Source organism: Biomphalaria glabrata, chromosome 10 (genome assembly GCF_947242115.1).
Source record: "Biomphalaria glabrata chromosome 10, xgBioGlab47.1, whole genome shotgun sequence".
Classification (NCBI taxonomy): domain Eukaryota; kingdom Metazoa; phylum Mollusca; class Gastropoda; family Planorbidae; genus Biomphalaria; species Biomphalaria glabrata.
The window spans coordinates 5,336,320-5,353,756 of record NC_074720.1 but is presented as its reverse complement, the minus strand read 5'-3'; the positions used below and the strand labels follow the sequence as shown (position 1 = coordinate 5,353,756).

The 17,437-nt window shown below is 36.9% G+C and overlaps 1 protein-coding gene and 1 non-coding gene across 4 annotated transcripts in view; both read right to left on the bottom strand.

Annotated features, from left to right (window-relative positions):
* Window positions 1–17,437, bottom strand: part of LOC106074129 (uncharacterized) — an 86,419-nt gene that overhangs the window by 47,650 nt on the left and 21,332 nt on the right. The window lies entirely within an intron of this gene.
* On the bottom strand, window positions 1,573–1,681 carry LOC129928891 (U6 spliceosomal RNA). Its single transcript, XR_008780418.1, has one exon. It is a non-coding gene; the product is annotated as a U6 spliceosomal RNA (small nuclear RNA).

The window sequence follows — 17,437 nt, the reverse complement described above, 5'->3', positions numbered from 1 at the left end:
AATCGTCTACGGCCTGGAAAGAGTTATTTTTCTTCTTAAATATTTATAATTTTTTGACAACCGGGTACTCTATGGATTTTGATCCGACACATACATAAACTCTTTATAAAAATGTTTTAACCTCTTAAAAAATAATATGAAAAAAAAAATCAAAAAAAAAAAAAGTTATTGAAGTTAAGTTAGAAAAACTAATTTCTAAGGCTTATTTAAACAACAAAAAACAAAATGAAAAAAAAAAAGCTTTTTTTTTTAAATAAACTCATTTTTTCCGGGATATATATCTCAATATCTCTATATAGAACAAAATGAAGTTAACTACAACTAATTGATTAACAAATTGGTTAATATTTTTTTATTGATTCATATATTGCCAGAGACTATAGACTATGAGTAATATATCTCTCAATAAGTAGCATTATTTCCCTTGTTCGATGCCAATACAAAAATCAATTACAATAATTAATTAACCAAATGGTAGATTTTTTTTTATTGATTCTTTTTTTTTTTTAATGTTAGATACAACAAATAATTGTGTAAAGTCTCAACTTGATCCGAGATTGGGCGTGGGAGAAATAACGTGTACAAACATTGCACCAGACAGAGAGACAGACAGACAGACAGACAGACAGACAGACAGACAGAGGGGGTTGAAATAAAAAAAAGCTCCAAAGAGATTTGAAGCCAAGTCATGAAATACAAGCAAATAATCGACCCACAACTTGTAAGGAATCATGTCATAGTTTATTATCTATTTAGCACGTACGCACGGAGGAACAAAGTGGCTTCTGATGGACAGTTGAGGGAGGCACCACACATGATTCGTTAACAGCTTCTCTCCATTTCTCTCCTTTGTTTTCCTCGTGCCTAAAAATCTTCTCCAACGGCAGGCCCGTCCATTCTTTGATCTTGTCTTTCTCAGTGTGAAGGGTCTTTACGAGGCATGATGACCTTGTAGCATGGATATATGGTTTTAGTTTGCGTTGTTTGACGGTAATCACCAGGTCTCGATCCCAGACAAGACAAACTAGATTGATGGAATCAGGGCATCACCATGTCTTTGTTAAAAAAAAGTAAACCTCGGTATTTGACTATTCATTTAGCATAGTCATCGTGGCAGTGGCGTAGCATCCATGGCTCGAGGGGGATTCAATGAACCCGGGCTCACGGTTACCTTGCTACGCCACTGCATCGTGGGAATCCATTTGGCTTTTAGTGCCTTTAGGCATCTTTTTCTTTTTGGACTCTCTTGTTTGGCGCTTCTTTTCAACTCTTTATTTGGCTTTAGGTCACATTTTTTTGGCTTTTTAAACCGTCTATATAATTTAACAATATTAAAAAATATAATAATAATAATAATAATTTTATTTATAAAGCGCTGTTAACAAACAAAATGTAGACTCAAGGCGCTGTAATAACATTACAAACACAAACACGACAGCTACAATGACAAACTAATCTAAAAAAAAAAGTTTTGAACAGATAGGTCTTCTTAAAAGTGGTGTAGCATGTTGTCTGTCTGAGATCAATGGGTAGTGAGTTCCAAACCTTTGGTCCGTGAAATGAAAAAGCCCTATAAATATGGAACGCTTCCAAATTGTGTGTATCATCCTTGCGCAGTGGTCATTAAAATCTTCTCTGTATCGTTCTTATATCAAAGCTGATCCATACATGGCAAGTAGATTTAACTTTCACCCAGTCCGGGGCGGCCGCACAACCCGCCCTCCCATAGTTACGCCGCTGGTTACAAACGTTTTAGTTGAAATCTCTTCCCGAGCTATACGTCTTTACTGAATAGAATCAAATTTTACTTCCGGTTTTTATCCTTCACAGAAAAACAATGAAAATAAAAATTCAATTAGAAATACACAGAACATATTTGGCTAGAAGATTAGAAAGAATAATTCATGTACACAAGTGTTTACTAACCCTAGCCCTGACCCAGAATCCTTTTCAAAACGAAGTTAATTAGCAAACAAAGTATCTGGCAACACTGAACTATGCAGACTTGAGTGTCACGCGATGCCTGACAACAAATACATCTAGCTCTTCTGTTTCCGGAGTTCATTAAGTTCTGCAAGGCGTCGTCCCCCCAAAAAAACAAACTGTTAAAGATGGCAGCTTTAAACAAATTGCCAATTGGTCTGTAGCCTAGATTTAAACATAAAGCCGAATAACTAAATCTACATAAATTTCCTGTTTCACGATGCAATAACCTGAACATTTTGCCGAGTAATCAAAATACAACTCTGGAAAAAAAATATTTCTAATTTAAATAATTTTGCACCGACATTTCATAATGAAAATTAAAATACGATGTTTATTGTGTTATTGGAATGAATTAAAAAAAGATTTAAAAAAAATGATATTGTTGATGTTAAATTTTGAAATGTAAATGTGTTATTAAAATACAAAATTCTTTTTTTTATGTGTTTGATGTTTTACATGTTTCGGATGGTCCTTCAGAGTTGAAAATAATTTACTCCTTTGTCCAAACCTCCCACAGGACGACGGGAGATGGCAGCGGGCAGGGTATGAACCTGGGATTGTCGACAGTCCAGCGACGACAAGGCAGTGGATTAAAATATGTAAATTTGCAAATATTTTTTATTTTCGCGCGGTCATTTCAGACAGAGAAAGGGAAGAACAATATTAAGAAAATAAAACAACTGATAGGGCTGATATAGGGTTGGATATTACCACAGGTACAGATGTGGCTTCCTGTGAATGCGAGAATCGACTATAAGGTGGCCACACTTTGTCAACAGTGTATCTACAATAAAGAAATGCCCTTGTACCTTAGAGAACGGATCACTCCATATGTCCCTCAGAGAGCCCTGCGCTCAATGGACTCTACGCTTCTAGTGGTGCCACGTTTCTCCATCAAAAGCTACGGTCTGCGGGCTTTTTCAGTGCACGGACCAAAGGTTTGATCTTAGACAGACATCATGCTACACTACTTTCAAGAAGAACATTAAAACCTATCTGTTTAAAACTTTTTAAGATTAGTTTGTTATTTTAGCTGACGTATTAATGTTTGTAATGTTATCACAGCGCCTTGAGCCTACATTTTGTTTGCTAACAGCGCTTTATAAATAAAATTATTATTATTATTATTATTGAAATTCTAAGGCTAGATTTCTAATGCAGGGCGCCGCCTCTACAAGGAAGGTAACTGCAACGAATGATGAAGCAAAGGGAAATAATTATATTTATTACAATCACCAGCAAGCAGACATCCGTAGCATAACATTAAACAAGAAAACAAACAGAAATCGATCCTGTGCAATTAATTGTAAAGAATATGCAAATTTGGGAAAATATAAAATAGCAATGATTTCATCCTTTTCTTTTTGTAAAAACTATACAATTAATGTTATTGATAACTAGCTTATTATTTTATTCTGATCTCCCACTTATCTACCAGGGTAAATTCGATTGGAATATTCTCATTCTAGCGCATACGTGACAACGGCTTTCACCCTGAGGAAATTCGGTCGCAAAGGCAATAAAGCGTTATCACTTAATTGTCAAACACAAACGACCCCATCCTTTATTACAACATATAGACATTACACAACCCGCTTAGGTCAGCAAAATTAAAAAATAACACTTTTTTTCCCCTTTTATTGCTACCGTATATGACATAATAAATGCCTCTCCTTCCTTTGTCTTGTTATAATAGCCTTTCAAATCCAGCAGCTGAGAACATATTTTATTTATTGATTGCTTATGACGGTAAGTGATACTCTCAAAACTTATCCTAGATTGCAAAGGGTTGATGGGTGGAAGACCTCAAGGTTTAAATACATTATAATTCTCAGCTTGTTATAGAGAGAATGGCTATTTAGCGAGGGGAATGCTAGCAAATTGTTTTGAAAGAGTCAGCAATGGTGCCCCAACAAGTGTCTTTTGCTATTACTGGAAAAGTGGTAAAATGTTTTTAAATTTTTTTAAATGTTTGATGTATCTTCAGAGTTGGAGATAACGTCGGGGGATGGGAGCGGGCAGGGTTTGAACCCGGGACCATCGAGACGACAGAAGGACAGTCTAGCGTGCAAGCCGCACGACCAGACAGTCATCTTAGTGGCAGTATATATGCCCTCCTTCCGTTGCGAAGCGGCTATACATCATCTCTTGGAAAAGAAGTTTGAGCATTAGCTATGTAGCCGCCTCTCCACGCAGCTGATCTACCAAAATGAAGGGCGAGTGCCGATATGGTTTGGGGTCAGCGGCGTCGCAGGCTCTGTCAGAGTGTAGCAATGTACGCTGCAGGCTGCGTAAGGCTCTGTCAGAGTGTAGCACTGTACGCTGCAGGCTGCGTAAGGCTCTGTCAGAGTGTAGCACTGTACGCTACAGGCTGCGTAAGGCTCTGTCAGAGTGTAGCACTGTACGCTGCAGGCTGAGTAAAGGTCGTCGGCTCCTGATTATTCTTCGTGATCGGCTCCCGAAACCTTTCCAATGATTGAGTATATCTGCAAGGCAGCAGAAGCTTGAATTCGACCTTTGCCTATTTCTAGGTGGGTAGTCGAGCCCCCTCCTGCCCGAAGCCTACTGGTAGTGTATTAATCACAATTTATGATTGAAACTCTTAGGAGGGATGAATTAGGCATTAATTATTTTTTTTTAAGGATACAGAATGTAACTACCTGAGGTGTGCATAGAATGATGAGGTGAACCAGTCGCTATATGAGTCAGACAGGGCGAAGCAATGGTGTCAGGAGTACAAATATATGCTTAAACATTTTTCTTTGCAATCTTTTGGGGTTCAGAGAGGGTTTTACTCTGCTGCCTACTATGGCACTACATATTAAGAAGCATTGCGATTACTGCTGCAGAACGGAAGAACTTAAAATATTTTTAAACGAAGGCACACACAATTTGATAGTTAGCCCGGTCAACCAAATACGTTGTAGTCTATAGGGCAGATGATGTAAAGGTCATCTGCTTCTGTGGCCTACAGTAAACGAGTGTGTCATGTGGCCAGCACAACGACCAACCGTCTCTACGTTCCCAACTAATGTCAGACACCCATTAGAGCTGGGTAGACTCAGAGGCGCCCAAAGATCCCGAACTTAAAAATCTCAGTCTTAACCAGGATTCGAACCAGGAACCCCCGGTTCGGAAGCCATGCGCTTTACCGCTCAACCACCGCTATATTGAAATATAGACATAATTAATCTACTTTTCTAGAGATGGTTTATGTTTAAGGTCAAAGTTAGAGGTTCTATGAAAAATTGATGTCAAATATAACTAAAGCCGACTATTTGGCTAAATGAAAAAGCGTTATCGAAATATATTGTAATATCATAGCACAGAAAATAAATAAATACATATAAAAGTAATAACATACAAAATGAACCAAGTATTGAATTTAATAAATATTAGTTTATAACCTTTTTTCGCTTTCAGCAGATATCAAGAGGGCCCACCAGAAATTAACTGATATAAGAACTCTACATCTAGTTCAGAATATTTGTAAGAGGCGTGTACTTACATAGTTATAATGTGTTGAATAAGCAAATATAAACATATAATAGAGTATTTTTGTTTGCTGATTCATGTTTTGTTAGGTATAATGATAATTGTTTAAATTATCAAGTTGATCGGAGAATATCTGAGGAAGAAATAGCGTTAACCATTATTTAAAGGGGCTAAACCCAACAAATGTAGCCATATCTGTGAATACTGAAAGATCAGTTTCCATGTTGCAATTAAACAAAAAAAAATATTTACCAGTAATTAATTGTCAAATTGGTTGTTTTTTTTTTACTGATAAATATCTTGTCTATGTCAATGAATAAATTTTGCAAAGTTTTAACTTGATCCAATTATAGGTGTGGGAGAAATAACATGTAACACTTTTTACCAGACAGACAGACAGACATATAAGCTTTGTAAAAATATAAAGGCCATTAAAGTAGGTCTCCCCATAAAAAAAATTTAATTGGGGAAAGAATTACTTCTTAAAAGAGCTTTGTTTTTCTTGGGATATTATATTAGAAACTTTGGTTTTGACTGACGTGACCCTGTTATTAGTGTCAAGTTAATCTCTTTCTACTGGTTCTAATGTAAGTCCCATCACGGACAGACCTACTAGTGAATAGGGCAGCAGAGAATAGAAGCACAAGCTAAAAATACACTCAACATCACGTCGGTGAAGACAGAAGTAGACTTCACCACGGAGCTCTATATAGACCCGATGAAAAGATGTTTAGCTGTCAAAGTTAACAAACACAGGCAGGGGCGTAGCTACGAATTTTTCATCGTTTAGGGGCTCGGTGGGAGCCTTAACCTCTTTGGGGGCCCCTGCATTTTGCTTACTATTTGATTTTTAATGTAAAAAACACTCATTTGTGAGCCCGGGGATTCTCAAATTCTCCCCCCCCCTTCTCCTCCCGCCACCCTAGCTACGCCACTGGACACAGGGCAGTTTAAAAAAGGGTGAGACTCGATGGTGACTTTAAACAAGAAAAAAAGTAGAAATACAATACTAAAACCAATTTGCTAAGTTAACTACTCAGGTGATCGAGAAATGGCATCGTGTCATTGACGTTCAGGTTTTAGCGCAATGAAAAAGTCGTGCAGTGCCACTTCTGTTCCACTGTTCAGCTGTCACCCTCAACAAGGCATACTTAATGCCACCTATTGTCAACATATTGACGTCCTCGCTATTCAGTGATGCTCAAATTACTGCGCCCGTGCCTAATCAGGGACTCCGTGGCTAGCTGCTATCTGGCCCCTTGAAACGTCTGCCCACAATGCATGATCAACCGCAGCAGCAGAAGCCCAGTAGCAGTTGACATGATGACTCTTACGTAATTCTATCTGTCTGTCCTGTACAGGCTGTTTATCCCACTTCCCAATCGCGGATCAGGTTAAGACTTTGCACAATTATTCATTGTCGAAGATGTCACATAATTAAAAAAAAAATTAAACAAATATTTAATAAAAAATTGGTAATAAATTATTGTTTGTTAAAAAGGAAAAACGTCTTACAGTATTGAGAGATGCTGTTGTAAATGTGGAGTTAATAACAAAGTTTATCTAGGGAGAATAATTCCATATTTATTTATTTTTTATTTTACATTTGGCTTTTTTTCTTTCGGTAATGCGGCCTGTGACAAGAATGTTAAAAACGTATTTGGCCCTTAGTCCCAAAAAGGTTAAGCACCACTGTACTAGGCAATCTATTCACGGAAGGAGATGGAGACTTTGAGTTAATGATTTCTGCTTGACTGCTTAAACTAAATGAACGGAAGAATGGAGGTTCTGAAGTGCAGTACTTTAAAAAAAAAATATTGGGAGAGGGAGGGGGCAGACTAACAATACTGAAGAAAAAATCTGATTTTTTTTAACGTAAAAATAGCTACTAGCCTCTGACTTTACCTATAAACTGCTCTCTGACCTCGCCTATACACTGTCCATCTTAACACTACCATAAACACTGCCTCCCTGACCTCATTTGCCCTCGGGTATCGTCTACAAACTGACCTTCCATATACACTGGTCTTTAACATCCGATTTACACTGCCCTCTCAGTGTCTGACATCATCTCTAACCGCCCTCTGAGTGTCTGACATCATCTCTAACCGCCCTCTGAGTGTCTGACATCATCTCTAACCGCCCTCTGAGTGTCTGACATCATCTCTAACCGCCCTCTGAGTGTCTGACATCATCTCTAACCGCCCTCTGAGTGTCTGACATCATCTCTAACTGCCCTCTGAGTGTCTGACATCATCTCTAACTGCCCTCTGAGCTCCCACACTGCCCTCCAATGTACACTGCCCTATCGTCTATAAACTGCTTTATGACCTCCCCATATACAATGCCCTTTAATCTACGTTTTATACTGCCCTACCACATCGTTTATAAACTGCCCTTTGACCTACCCTACGCACTGCCATCTTACTTCGCATATGCAACGCCCCCTCCCCCCCCCCACCCGATCTCGCATATACACTGCAACATGACCTCACATATACACTGCAACATGACCTCACATATACACTGCAACATGAACTCACATATACACTGCAACATGACCTCACATATACACTGCCTCGTGACCTCGCATATACACTGCCCCGTGACCTCGCATATACACTGCCACATGACCTCGCATATACACTGTCCCATGCCCTCGCATATACATTGTCCCGTGACCTCACATATACACTGTCCCATGACTTCACATATACACTGTCCCATGACCTCGCATATACACTGTCCCATGACCTCGCATATACACTGTCTCATGACCTCGCGTATACACTGCTCTATGACCTCTCCATATATACTGCCCTTTGACCTCTCTGAACCGTCTACCAACTTGGAAATGCAATCGCTTTTAAATGCTTTACATGATTGAGAAAGAGAGCCCGCTAGATGTTAACACCAAGGAACAAGTGAAATAGCAATGAATGAATCCCATGAATCTTGATACCTACATTCCAAGAAAAAAAAACTAGCTAACAGCCCGTCAATAATTAAAATCATACTTATGAAAAATAATTGTGTTCGCTTGTTGTAACCGAGTGGTAAAGCGCTTGGCTTCCTAACCGAGAGGTCACGAGTTCGAGTCCTGGTGAAGACCGCAATGTTAAGCTTTTGAATTTTTAGGATGCCTCCAAGTCCACCCGACTCGAATGGATATCTGAAATACGTAGCGGAAGCATAAGCGGTTGGTCGTTGTGCTGGGCACATGACAGCCTCATTAACCGTCGGCTATAGAAGCAGATGAGCTTGAAGTCATATGCCTCCATAGATCCCAACGTCTGAAAGGGGTGCCAACCCAATGATGTCACCCCAATGATGCCACCCCAATGATGCCAACCCAATGATGTAGCTACTCCACTTGTCCCAAAGCGCAATTGGGCACCAAAAAAGAGCTTTGTAACACCCTACGATCGAAACACCCACTCACTCTCCCCAACCACCAGGCACACACACACACACACACTCTAGTAACATATATACATTTCTTGCCTGACCTTATTGAACTTGTGATCAACTATTCCTAGAGTATGACACCAAGAGTTAAGGAAATTTACATATTTATGCGTCTAGAGTTCTGAATAAAATAGATCCGTTGTAGGCGGCATAAATCTGGTTTGATCTTCAGCGGTAAGGGTAAAATTAATTTAATTTAAATATAGAGAAGAAAAAAAAAAAGAAATGATGACAACTTCGCTTGTTTCCAAAACCAACAAAATGTGCCATAAAAATGTTCAAATCTGTACATATGATACATTGAAGTGATATCATCTTTCAATGAACGACTTGCTATTATTTTTGCTGATCTAAGAATTGAAGGTTTGTCTTTTCATTCGCCCGTTTTTTTCTCTCTCACTCTCTTGTTGTGTCTCCCTCTCTTGATTGATTTCTCTTTCTTTGTTTCTCTCTTGTTATATCTCTCACTAACTTTGCTCTCTCTCTCTCTCTCTTTTAATTTCTCTCTATCTTTGGTTTCTCTTTCTCTCTCAAGCTTTCTGCATCTCTTTTGATTTTTGTTTTGGCTCTGTCTCTCTTATTTGGTCTCTTCTTGTGCTTTCATTGTCGCACTCTCTCTGTTCATTTGCTCTCTCTCTCTCTCTCTCTTTTGGTCCTTCATTCTCTGTATTTTGCATTCTCTCTCTCTCTCTGAAAAATTCAAACCAGTCGTAAATTGCGTTTAAATTTTGGCATAAATTTGGAGCAGGCTTTAAAATTCCAAACTACTGTTATATAGTTTCAGTAGTTTCTATCCAAATTTCCTTTAACTTTTACTTATCGTTTTTTATTTTTGGTTTTGTTTGTTTACATATCCGTCTAAATCGTATTAATTATGCATTTTTAAATTAACAGACTTATAAATCTAAAACGAGTTCATTATTCGGAATACCAATCGTATAGTGACTTTTTGGGGGGGCCAAAAACTAAAACCTTGAAACATACAATACATTACACAGTCGAATGCCAGTTGCTTTCACTAAATCTGTTATACTCTGAAGATTTTAGCATCACATATACTGATTTACAGATCCGCAGTCTATAGGTATAGAATAATTGTTTGTTTTTTTAAATAAAACTTTTGTGAATCGACCATGGCATATCTCCATGGGGAAGGTAAGGCAAAAATTAAACCAGCGTCATAGTGATATTTAAAATTGGTCAGATGAATATGAATAAATATTAAAGTAAAGTTGTAAGCGCAATGCACCCAGCATGTCTACATCATGACAACAGCATATATCTTATTGGCGATATTCATTTAATGAAGCAACTTTGTGGTGTGTCCCGTGTACAGAATACGAAGTATCGATACGCTAAGTATTTTACTAAACCAATTATTGAGTACTTTTCAGCACTGTAGAATGAAATTTCTTATCTAATCACTAGTAATACAAAGTAATTACAAAGCTTATATCAATTCTTTCTGTCTGCCTCTGTCTAGTATAAATTTTGACCACGTTATTTCTACCATACCTATTCTCGGACCAAGTTGAAACTTTGCACAATTATTTTTTGTACCTGACAAAAACCCGGGCATGCTACTCTGCCTCATAGTGGCGCCCGGGTGGAACCGATCGTAGGAGGAAACGATTAGGCCACACTTTACCTTCTCCCTTTCTATTAGACGTCTCGTCGTTCTCTCTCTTTCTCTCTATCCCATTCCTTAACCCTAACCCTCAGTTTAATCTTTCTCACGCACCACCGTCTCATTCTCTTCGCTTTTGTTCTCATTTTTCTCTCTCTCCTTCTCTCTCTCTTTCTCTCTCTCTCTCCTTCTCTCTCTCTCTTTCTCTCTCTCCCTCTTTCTTTCTCTCTTTCTCTCTCTCTTTCTCTCCCTCTCTCTCTTCTCCTCTCTCTTTCTCTCTCTCTCTCTATTTCTCCTTCTTTCTCTCTCTTCCCCCCTCTTTCTTTCCTTCACTCTCTTTCTCTCTCTCTCTCTTTCTCTCTCTCCCTCTTTCTCTGTCTCTCTCCCTCTCTCTCTTTCTTTCACTCTCTCTTTCTCTCTCTTTTTTCCCTCTCTTTCTCTCCTTCACTCTCTTTCTCTCCCTCTTTCTTTCTCTCCCTCCCTCTCTGTCTCTCTTTCACTCTCTCTTTTTCTCATTCTTTCTTTTTTTTTAAAATGATTCCTTTAATAACAGACCTCTCTTTTGCACGTTGTTTGACTCACGTCAAAATCAATATTTAAACATAACAAAACAAATTAATTTTTTCCCCATCAACGTTTGACCCAAAGCCGCCACGTATTTTTTTCCATCTAACGTATCACTTTCAAACAAGAGTTCTCACTTTGAGTCCCCTCTCTGGCTCTCTTGTAACTCAAGACCTTTAAAAACGATCTCTTCACAAAGAGATGCAGCTTGTCAAACTAAAGGTCTTAAAGAAAACGCCAATAAATTAATAAGGGGGGATAATTGAAATAACAGAAGTTTAAGAAAAAAAAACTGAAATAGGAAAATAGTTTGTGTTTTCCCTTAAACTCAAAGGCGGTCCCTATGGATACGCTGGTAGCTAATGTGGGTGAAAAGGAATTATTCTTAAAAATGATGGGAAAAAAACCCTGGAAATAATCAGATGGAATAGATGCTGAACAAACAAACAACAACAGAATAATAAACAGATACAACAAAGACTACAATAAAACAATAGTAACTACAATAAAACAACAGTAACTACAATAAAACAACAGTAGCTACAATAAAACAACAGTAACTACAATAAAACAACAGTAGCTACAATAAAACAACAGTAACTACAATAAAACAACAGTAACTACAATAAAACAACAGTAACTACAATAAAACAACAGTAGCTACAATAAAACAACAGTAACTATAATAAAACAACAGTAACTATAATAAAACAACAGTAACTATAATAAAACAACAGTAACTACAATAAAACAACAGTAACTACAATAAAACAACAGTAGCTACAATAAAACAACAGTAACTACAATAAAACAACAGTAACTACAATAAAACAACAGTAACTACAATAAAACAACAGTAACTACAATAAAACAACAGTAACTACAATAAAACAATATTAACTACAATAAAACAACAGTAACTACAATAAAACAATAGTAACTACAATAAAACAACAGTAACTATAATAAAACAATAGAAACTACAATAAAACAACAGTAACTACAATAAAACAACAGTAACTACAATAAAACAACAGTAACTACAATAAAACAACAGTAACTACAATAAAACAACAGTAACTACAATAAAACAATAGTAACTACAATAAAACAATAGTAACTACAATAAAACAACAGTAACTACAATAAAACAACAGTAACTACAACAAAAACAAATTAACTACAACCAATCCAATAACAATGAATCCAAAAACAACAAAGCCAACAACAACAATAATAACTGCAGTCAATTGTAAAAGAAACAACAAATATAACAACTAAACAACTTCAACAACTCCGATAACAACGCCCATATAATGAATGTAAAAATTATAAGCCATTGTGAAACTGAGATCTGTCCCGCTCACACTAGAGAATTCTTCATTGCAGGAACTATATACTAAATTAACAGTTTATCACCTTTATACCTCCCCCTCCCAACAAAAAAAAAAACCCACAACAACAATAAACAAACATATAATACTTCATTATATGTGGGGGAGGGTGTCAAATGAAATAAATTATAAATTTCAATGTATTGTTTGTATTGTGGTGGTCATGTTTGAGAATAATGTATTGTTTCTTTCATTCAAATCTTGATCATCACTAATTAGAATCCTTTTGTTTCTTCATTTATAGTTGAATAGTCGAGATCATCTATGATGCATGTGCAAACAATGTGCTTAAACCCTTTCGAATTATTTATTCTCATTTTTTTTTCAATTGCTATTTTACGTTGTATGTAACTTTCAAGCTTATAACAAGCCCAGTGCGCTGCGGTTCAATCTCTTTTTGTGGACTAGTGGTATCTGGGAGGTTTCTGTGCTGCCTTTAAGCGCTCAGCCAACAAAGCTCAGCTTGGGACTCGATCTCGATCCCTAGTGATAGGTAGCTTGCGGTTTACTGTTAGTTGCAATATGCCATCAGCGTGAGAAAATGTCACTTATATTGAAAAATGTTGTTCTTCTAACAGCTGAAGATGTTTCTGATTTCAGTTGTTTGGTTATAATTATTAATTAACCTTTTCTCTCCTAACAGACGATACCAGCGTTGATCCCACCAGAATGTGGTAAATAATTGCGGAGAGAAAGAGTTAATCAACGTATAGAAAGTAAGTCTGAAGACTGTTATGAGAATAAGTGAATATTTTAAAAAAATAAACTATACTTGGTAATGTTCCTCAATAATGTTTAAGTAGAGATCCTTTAATATATTTATTGTTCCTGCCATAATTCTTCGTTTTACCATTTAAAATGTTTGGCTGAAACACAGATAGGACGTAACGGATCCAAAAACCCTTTACAAAATAAAAGCTACATTGTGACTTAAATTATCGCAGATGTAATGGGAATAGTTAAAGTGACAACCAGGAGCTAGGATGCAAACTCAAGTATAGAACATGCCTATTTTAAATTGCCTTAAATTGTCATAAATTGCTATAAAAGGTCAAATGCGCTCTGGCCAATCCCTTTGGTGGAGAGGGGGGGGGGGGAGGGTATCAGGGAGAATGCCTCAGTGCTGCCCTTTGGCGCTCTGAAAAACCAGCCCATCTTGAGTAGAGATTTGAACTCGAGCCCTCCTGATAGATAGTCAAGCGGTTCGTGTCTCTCACACGCAACGCGTAACTTCAAGTTACATGTTAACGGAAATATTGTTACATTCTTGCCAAAAACCACCGCGTGCTGGGAGGACAGGGTTCGAACCCATAGCTTAGGAGCGTAAGGCTACCCGAGGGTCCTGGTTCAAGAACACAAGAGGTCGAGAGTGGCAATTACAAACTGAGTCGTTCCGTACATACCAGTACATTTACAAGAACAAAGCTTATCATAAAGTGTAATTGTACTAATTAGTTTGGCTCAGTCGTGTAATTAAATTTGTAATAAATCTAGACTAACATTAATAACTCTGTGCGATTTAAAATATTTTAACAAAATTGTTTTTTTGTTTAGCTCAATTTCATGCTTCTAGCTTTTTTTTTCATAGCGCTATGGCCCTACCACTGACCTGAATTATAAAGTCATGGTTTCAAATATAAGAGCACAAGCGAGTTATCGGAGCGAGAAGAGTATTTGATATTCCATCACATAGAACGGTGTTTCCAAAGTGAGGTACGCGTACGCCAAGGGGTACTGCAAGACTTTGGCCGGGTGGGGGGGGGGGGCGGGGGAGGTACGCGGTCCACCTTCTTAACTAGGTTTATTTTTTTTAAATACCCATTTATGTTCTGTTAATAAATTTAAATGGGTTGGGGGGTTGGGTGCGAGGAGTGCTCAGCATTACAAAAAGTAGGTCAAAGGTTTAGGAAACACTGATATAGAACAAAGAAATATTTCTTTTTTTTTTTTTTTTTTGGGCCGGGAAAAAGGGGGGGGGAGCTTTTCATTTTGATGGCCTTATCCCGTTTAGTTTGATAACCTGCAGAAGATAATAAGTCTCATATTTAATTGGTGGGTCACTGGTAACTTATAATATCCGGATACTTATAATTTTTGTTTCATTTCCAGAATATAGTACAGTTAATGGATTTTCATATTAAGGATACCTTAACTTTTTGCTATGTAATTTTATTTTTTTATTTTTTTTTATTCACTTTCTAAAAGATACATTGCATAAAAATACAACTAATTTTATGGTATCACAACAACAAATGTAGAAACTTTGTTCAGAATTGTTCATAGTTCTCGGTTTTCTTTGCTTGTCCCTTTTCCATCCCTAGACATACAAGCCACATGGGCTTTCATCTCAAACGAAATGCATGATCTAGGTCACATACAGACACATAATTTGTCGCACATATTTATAGGAACACTAACTATGTAATTCATAGTTACCATGTCAAAAGTGTGTATTTATTTGAGGAAATCAAAAATTGCGGTCTACTAATACAATTATTTCCTTTATCTAAGCTAGTAAATATGTACCGTATTGGGCGTAATATTAAAATAAGAAAAAAACATTTAAAATAAAAACAAACTAAATTTTATCTAGTAGAGTACTTTTATATTGTCTACATATTTATTATTATTAGTAGCAGTAGGAGTATTTAAAAAAATAGAAGGCCTCAGTATTCGATGAAACATTGTATCAAAGTTTAAAGAGTAGCCTCCCTTTAATGGACTGCTCACTATAATAAGATTCATGTCAATTTGCTATAATATACCATAATATAAAAGATAATAAAAGAAATATAATTAGCTAGTCGACCCACGGCGTACCATACGTCGTTTTTTTTTCGCAGGGGCGGCCTTAGGCCAATGCAACCTTTGTGACCGCAGTGGGCTCCGCACTTTCAAAGGACCCGCGCTAATTCTACGTGTAAATTATTTAATTAAACCTTTTTATAACTTATAACAGAATTCCCGCAGACTCCTGATTTACCAGGAGCTCCTGGAAATCTCCTAAAAATTGCAAAATATACGAAAAAGTACCGGAAATCTCAGAAAATTATTACAAATCTTTTGAAAACTCATACAATTCTCATGAAATATATAGACAGAAATTGTCATTTTGGGGTTTCATTCAATATCGAAAACGCCAATCCTACGAGCGATAACTATTCATGGCAGATATTATGACTTCATTACGAGAGTTTGATTGGGCTACTATTGGTCGTGGACCCGGGTGCAATAACGGTGCCATATAATTTTACGACGCTTGTTTCACAGGCTAATCTGCTAGACCACAACAGGAGATCCTTGATTCCAAAGGAAGCAAGCTACAGCGGCTTCAGTGTATTCGGACATTTCAAGGGGCTGGACATTACTCCATTGCGAGCCGGAAATAGCCCGAAATGGCTAACACCGAAATAGATAAATAGTTACCATCTGTAATGGAGCGTGTATGTGTTTCTATGGTGACGGTGAGAAAAAAAGTTAGCGATTGGTTGGTGGCTATATGATAAGTGAATGATGCAAGATAAGCGGGACTGTCGTCAGCTGTCTTCGTTAGACCAGACGACCCAGACTGCCAGAGTGTATAGATGTGTTTTTGTAGCAAGTTAGATTATGTTTTAAAAAAAAAACAACATTTCATATTAGTACTAAAGACTTAAGTTTTCATTTCATCTCAAGTTAAATTTGTCTATATTGTAATAAAAGTTATATTAAGTATCGTTCGCAAAGAAGTTCTTTCAGTTATTTCAAGTTAAAATATAATACGCCTACAGCGGTTTAGTTGTCTACTAACAGTATGGCGCTAAAAATTAACAACAGTTAACAACAGTATAGTTGGTGTTGTATATAACAGTATATAACTTTAATATATAACAATTTTAAATGTAATCATTTTAAATATAAATATATATATATAACAGTGTTAAATAATTATATACATCAAAGTAAAATTTGACTGCCATTTTTCTAAAAAATGTATTTCTACCTTTGAGCTGACTACCAAAAGTTACTATCTGATTGGTTAGTTTAAAAGAACGTGCAGGTCATCAAACGCCAATTCCCTGACATCACGTGACCGTTTTCAAGGGAAGATGATTCAGTTCAGCTCACAGGAAGTTGACATAACCAAGAAGAGACTTGCCACTGAAAAGATTGGCCTTTTTTTTTTTGAACCTGGTTGTAAGATTGGGTGGCATAAAGTGTTTGCGTGGAGACTGGTGAGTGGCGCTTTCGGGAGGGGGGGGGTGGCAATCTAGGGGGATACTAAAAAGGTTGCTTAGAAAATTAAAAGAAATCTAGAAACTTCTACACTGATTTATCGATTTCTTTATTCTATGTATATAAAGCGTTGGCCTCTTGAGTCACACGTCATAGAGCGAGGCCAATCGTTAGAGAAGGCCTGAACACTGACCTGCAACGTCACAACCAGTGGGCAGTTTAGACCAATAGCTCATTGCCAAGCCGTACAGCCCACCAGACAGCCAACCATAATCACAAAATATATATATAACGTTATCAATATATTCAAAAAAGCGGAAAGAGAATTGTGTAATTAAAAAACAACAACTTAAAAATGGACAAATATATTTGCCAGTTGCTCCCAACTTAATGTAAATTGAATTGTTCACGCCTTGAATGATTTCGAAGCAAATCTCAGATATCAGAAACGTAAAAGAATATAATAATATAGAAAGATGATGATTGAGGTTTTCAAGTAAAATCACAGAAAGAACAACAGAAAAAACAAAAAAAACAAAGTCTTATTCAATTCTATTCAATACGTTTCCGAGAATAAAATACCCAATTAGAATAATAGGGAAATTTAACTAGATAAAGCCTTTGTTTAATTTTAGGAATATTCATGCCACTTTCCTTCAGGGTCAGGCGTGGTCACGTGTTGTCTTAG